Source organism: Dryobates pubescens, chromosome 27 (genome assembly GCF_014839835.1).
Source record: "Dryobates pubescens isolate bDryPub1 chromosome 27, bDryPub1.pri, whole genome shotgun sequence".
Lineage (NCBI taxonomy): Eukaryota > Metazoa > Chordata > Aves > Piciformes > Picidae > Dryobates > Dryobates pubescens.
Window position 1 is genome coordinate 13,737,712 of NC_071638.1, and position 6,000 is coordinate 13,743,711.

The following is a 6,000-nucleotide window of genomic DNA, read 5'->3' on the forward strand; positions in this document are numbered from 1 at the left end:
ATATTAGATGCTGACACTAATAATCTTTCTGGTGTGATGATTGTTATATCTTCCTAAACAATCTTGACAAAAATATGCTATATTGATTGCAATAGAAGAAACATGACACCACCAACAAAAGTAAATGCATGCATGCAAGAGTCTTTATGCTATACTCTTTCCCCAACAGTTTGTTCATATGTTAAGAATATGCTGCTTCATTCTCCCTAGATCTTTCTGGTGTGATGATTGTTATATCTTCCTAAACAATCTTGACAAAAATATGCTATATTGATTGCAATAGAAGAAACATGACACCACCAACAAAAGTAAATGCATGCATGCAAGAGTCTTTATGCTATACTCTTTCCCCAACAGTTTGTTCATATGTTAAGAATATGCTGCTTCATTCTCCCTAGATCACTGTCTGTAACGACTTCCTCAATTTCCTGTAGTTTGCTTTAGTCATTTGTAGTAAAGTTAGCTGTTTCAACACTCATTGAAAAGGAAAAGCATATCCAAATTCTAAAGTTTTAAACATGCAGACTAAGAAGAACTAACATTCTTACAACATAGAGAAAGTCTTTCTATACACTCTCTTTTTTTTTATTTTATTAAACAATCTAAACAGTCTCCTCAATTCTTCTCTCTTCATTCACAAATTTACAGCTAATAATCAAAATATCCTTTAATTTGGGACATTGAATAAAACTAGAAACATGGTAAAAGGAATGGCAGCATAAACCTTTGGGTTTGCATATTCCTGAGGATCAAGTAAATGAAAACAAACTAGCTTTCAGAGAAATAAGAAAACAGTGCATCCAGCTACATCACTGAGGAATCATAAGATAGTTCTGCAGACACCACCAAAGCTGTTACCCTGTTTTCTTGGGGATGTGCCAAGGCATCAAATGCTAAAATAAATGGAAAGGATTGGTATAGCTTAACATATGGCCTTTATAATGGCCAATAAAGACTTCTGAGCACCCTCAAGTGCTGCCTTTTCTGCAAAAGAGAGACAAATGAAAAAGAATAATGCCAGAATAGACTGGCTTAATTCATTATGACCTGAAGCCATTTGAAAATAACTCTGAAGGTGACCTCAAAAGGTGTAATAACAGTGGTCTGCAATATCTTCTTCATTCCATCTAGGCAAAGCAAAGCTATTTCTGTTTAAATACAATATCCATGGAGTATAGCTGATATTACAACATACCAATGAAATGTTATCTATGTGTTTGCTTCGATACCAAAGTTACCAGCCTTTTTTATCACAGTTTTTTATTGTTTACTAAGCATTTTATTCTGAAGTACATGTAGCATATCTTGCATTGAACTACATTTATGTGTAGTATTACATAAAAGAATCCTTAGAGCTCTCTTCCTTAATTCTATAGCTCAGTGTTACCCTTCCATTTTGGATAGCAAGCACCCTCTTTCAAGCACACAATGAAAATACAAAGAGCTTTCCAAAATGCTCTTCTCATATATGTTCCACTTTTCAGATTTTATTCACTATTTTCATAGTAAATTGATATTATCTTTAATTAAAGAATTTTAGAAAAATAAAATGAGATTGTTTGGAAAAGAATTAAAAATATTTCTACTGCTGTGTTATTTGGGTTTTGTTTGTTTAATAGATACAATGACTTTGGGTAGTAGAGTATAGGCTACTGTTCCCTTTTAATTTCATAATCATTTACTTATCCTACAAACTTATTTACTCTGCCTTGTTCAGATGATATTCTCCAACAAGTAGCACAGCAAATACAGCAAGGTAGATTTACTGCATTATTCCACTTCCTGTCTTCTGCTTCTTTTTTCTTCATTGCCTATGGTTTTTTCAGGGGGAAAGAAAACTGCAAACCCAAAAATTAAGGCAATTATCATGTAGTAACATTTCTTCTTCAGGATTATTGGGGACAAAAAAAACCCAACCGAAAACTATATTGTTGTCTGCCTTTCTCCAATTTTAATAATACTTCTCCTTTTTCTTTCAACATAATACATAAATTCACAGATTGCTGTGTCATGGCTTTCAGTTAACATTCAAATCCAATTAACCAAACACCTTAACCTTCCTACATCAAAGTGATTCAAACCAACCTATTATGTTAACAGCAGACTAGTTGTTGAAAGCTGTGCATTCTAGATCATCAGTTGTCAACTTGAAACAGTGGTATTTATTTCATTTAAACTTTGGATGCAAGCATTTTCTTCTTGGATGACTACAAAGACTGTGGTGCTAAACATGTAGTAACATTGTGCGGTGAAGTATTTAGCTGCAATTTATGACCCTTATGTGAAAGAACACTGAGAAGTTCTCAAACTTCTTTTTGAAAGAACACAAACCAAGAATGAACAGTACAATTAAGTGTGATTTATCTTCAAAAAACAATACATATGCACTACAAAGAAAATATTTTTCTAAATAATGTTAAAACTGTCCTGAAAATATACAACCAAATTACTGGAAGCTGCAGTGTATGAACACAAGATATAAATCAACTTCTCTACTGCACATCGATTTATTTGGCAGTAACTGTTAATTCACTATGGGTTTTATAAGTACTTTTACAGCATATTCACACTGCAACAAAGAAACAGTGACATTCCTGTACACAATACATAAGAAAGAAATGAAAGTGAAAAATTGTTCCCATGCAGCCATCAGTAATTTATATTTTAAATACCCCATGTGAACCTATTTTATTTTATTTCCCTTGTGGTTGTAATCATCAGTGGAAGAGAGAAGGGAACAGGATAAGGTGATAAAAAGAGAGCTCAGTTTAATGCTTAAATATTTTTCCTTTGATCTCTTATAATGTATGTCCATTCAATGATAAATGTTTTATGTACTTTAAAATTTCTTATCATACGAGGCCATGTTTTACACCTGATTTCTCCATAAGAACATAAGAGTCAAGTTTTGATGCTGTTCCAAGCTATGCTGCATGCTATCCGAACCATTCTTTTTTTCTGATTTAGATAATGGGAAGCTTAGTGAACAATCAAAAGAGCTCATTCTTTCCTTACATGTTTTATCCCCTCAAAGTAAGATGTTCTCAAAGATTTTACAGTCTAGTCTGTTTTTACTGGTCAGTTAGACCTGGTCTTACTTGCACAAGCCCTGCGAGGAGAGGCTGAGGGAGCTGGGGTTGCTTAGCCTGGAGAGGAGGAGGCTCACGGGAGACCTTATTGCTGTCTACAACTACCTGAAGGGAGGTTGTAGACAGGTGGAAGCTGGTCTCTTCTCCCAGGCAACCAGCAGCAGAACAAGAGGACACAATCTCAAGCTGTGCCAGGGGAGGTTTAGGCTGGATGTTTAGGAAGACATTCTTCATAGAGAGAGTGATTGGCCATTGAAAAGTGCTGCCCAGGGAGGTGGTGGAGTCGCCATCACTGGACGTGTTTAGGAGAAGACTTGATGGGGTGCTTGGTGCCATGGTTTAGTTGATTAGATGGTGTTGGATGATGGGTTGGACACGATGATCTTGAAGGTCTCTTCCAACCTCGTCTCATCTGTTCTGTTCTGTTCTGTTCTGTTCTCTTCTGTTCTCTTCTCTTCTCTTCTCTTCTCTTCTCTTCTCTTCTCTTCTCTTCTCTTCTCTTCTCTTCTCTTCTCTTCTCTTCTCTTCTCTTCTCTTCTCTTCTCTTCTCTTCTCTTCTCTTCTTCTCTAACTACTGGTTTGTCTACATGCAGATTTCAGTGGCAGACATCAGGGAGATTCAAAGCATAACTCTGTTAATTTGTCAGCATTTGAATTATTAGGAATTATGTCATCAGTCATAATTGTCAAGACCCAAGCAAGCTTATATATTCCATGACTGTGTTTGATACATAGTAAAGATCATAAGGAAGATCTATAATTCTTGAATACAAAAGGAAAAAGAAAAGCATGGCAGAGTGGTAAGAAAAATTCTGCTGTTGGTCATGAAAATGCAACAGTTACTATGTTCCTAAGTAGCTATAAATTTATGTTAAAGGAAAAAAAAAATTATATAAAGGGAGTGTTAGAAACACTACAGAGTAAAACATCATGAATGAAATATTATGAACTTCAAAAGAAAAGCACAAAGACATTTAAGTACCTAACTCCCATTGATTTCAGTGTTGCCTAGTGCTTTTGGATCTGGTCCCAGATCATCATCTGTAGCTGAAATATACTCACTTTGAGGAGCTTTGCTATATCCATGTTTGCATTTTACCATTCTTAAGCACTTAGGGAAGGATGATATGAATTATCATTTAGAGAAATTTAAAGCCTGGTCTCTACTCTGTGCGTGTCCTAATACTTAAGGCACTTATTTGACAGCTTGAACGTGTATTAATAATACAATACCTTTTCCCCTATGGGACCTACTTATTCAGTAGTGGCCCTGGAAATTATATAATAGAAAGCTATCCCACCAGCTTTACATTGCTGGAAGAATTTCCTATACAAAAGCATTTGTTGGAAAAATAGCTAATCTGATTTCCCAACTTCATTCTAATCTGACACCTATGCAAACAACTATAATGATCCACTGATAAAACAGGTTTAAAATGCTTGTAATGTTTATGACCTAGGAATTTGAAAAGATGGCTTTCACTTTTCTAAATCATGTGCATGAACACAACACTTGTTTCTGAGGTGAAATAGTCTGCAGATTTTGGTAAAAAGAGCATTTTGGGTAGGAACAGCTCTGTGCTGTTTATAATGATATCAATGTGCTTATTTTATGCCATATGAAGCAAAATGCCCTTAGTTACATAATATAGAAATTAGAAGAGGCTAACAGGGTTGAAATGTTAACAGAATGAAAATTAAAGACTGTTTTGGTAGGAAATTATTTCCCAAAAAAGCAGTATCAAATCATGAATTTATTATTCAGTAGACAGTCCATATCCAAGGCCTGGATAAAGAGAGCTTACTGTTCTAAATGCTCCCAGCTACTCATCATCTACTGACAATGAATTAGTAAAGGTAGGAAGTGAGTGGAAACTTTTAAGTAGATAATTTTGTTATATGACTTATTTAATACATGGTTTTCCTCTCTTGAAAACAATATTTAACCAATAATTATTCTAAGAAACCATTTACAGCGTGACACAATCATTTACATAATTATGATCACACAGTGAGCCTTTATATGGCAACAAATTTATACAACATAATTAAATATGTAAGATGTTGAAGATATGAAGGAAATTTAGATTGTAGTGCACAGTAAGAAAAATCACATTAAAAGAAGTACCCCTAGAAAGGAAACTAAAATAAAACCAGTACAAAAATATGTGAGGATACATTGAAATGGAAGAAGAGTTTGAAAACCTGAATGACTACACAGAGGCAGAACAGACAGCAAATCTCGGTAACAAATATCAGGAATAATGTCAAAGTTATTTCCACACCACCTTCTGAAGCTGCCTAGGAATGACATTTTCTGTTATCTTTTGAAAAAATGAACACATTTATTTCATTTATTTACTTTTATTAACTAACTTTTACAGTTTTATATCCTAGTCACCACACCACAGGATGGGAAAGACTTTGGACTGAGAGACACAAGAAGTGCGGTGGAGGCCTGTGCTAGCACAGAAAAAGGAAAAAAGTGAGGAGTGGAGCATCCTCAGGAAGACCTTTGCTGTTTTGCAGCATGCTAGGTTGTGTAACCCCTTTCACTAAACACTGAGTGCAAGTCAGGCTTCCGTTTAAAAATTAGTCTGTTACTACTATTCCTCACCATCCAACTCTAATTTTATCTTCAATTAATTCCCAAAATCAAGTGTGTTTTGCCCATGATGTGTAGCTGCTAAAAGGTATTCCTGTATTCATTTTAACCTACAAGCTTTTTCATCTTATGTTCTCCACCTGTCCTGTTGACGCATGGGAATGAGAGAGTGGCAGCCAGTCAAGGTCAATCCACCACAGTTTTCAATGCAATACCTAAAGACATGCACATTTGTGTGTGTATACATCTATGTGTGATCATTTATATCTACAGATATGTTTAGAATTTTACTCTCACTTGGCCCTC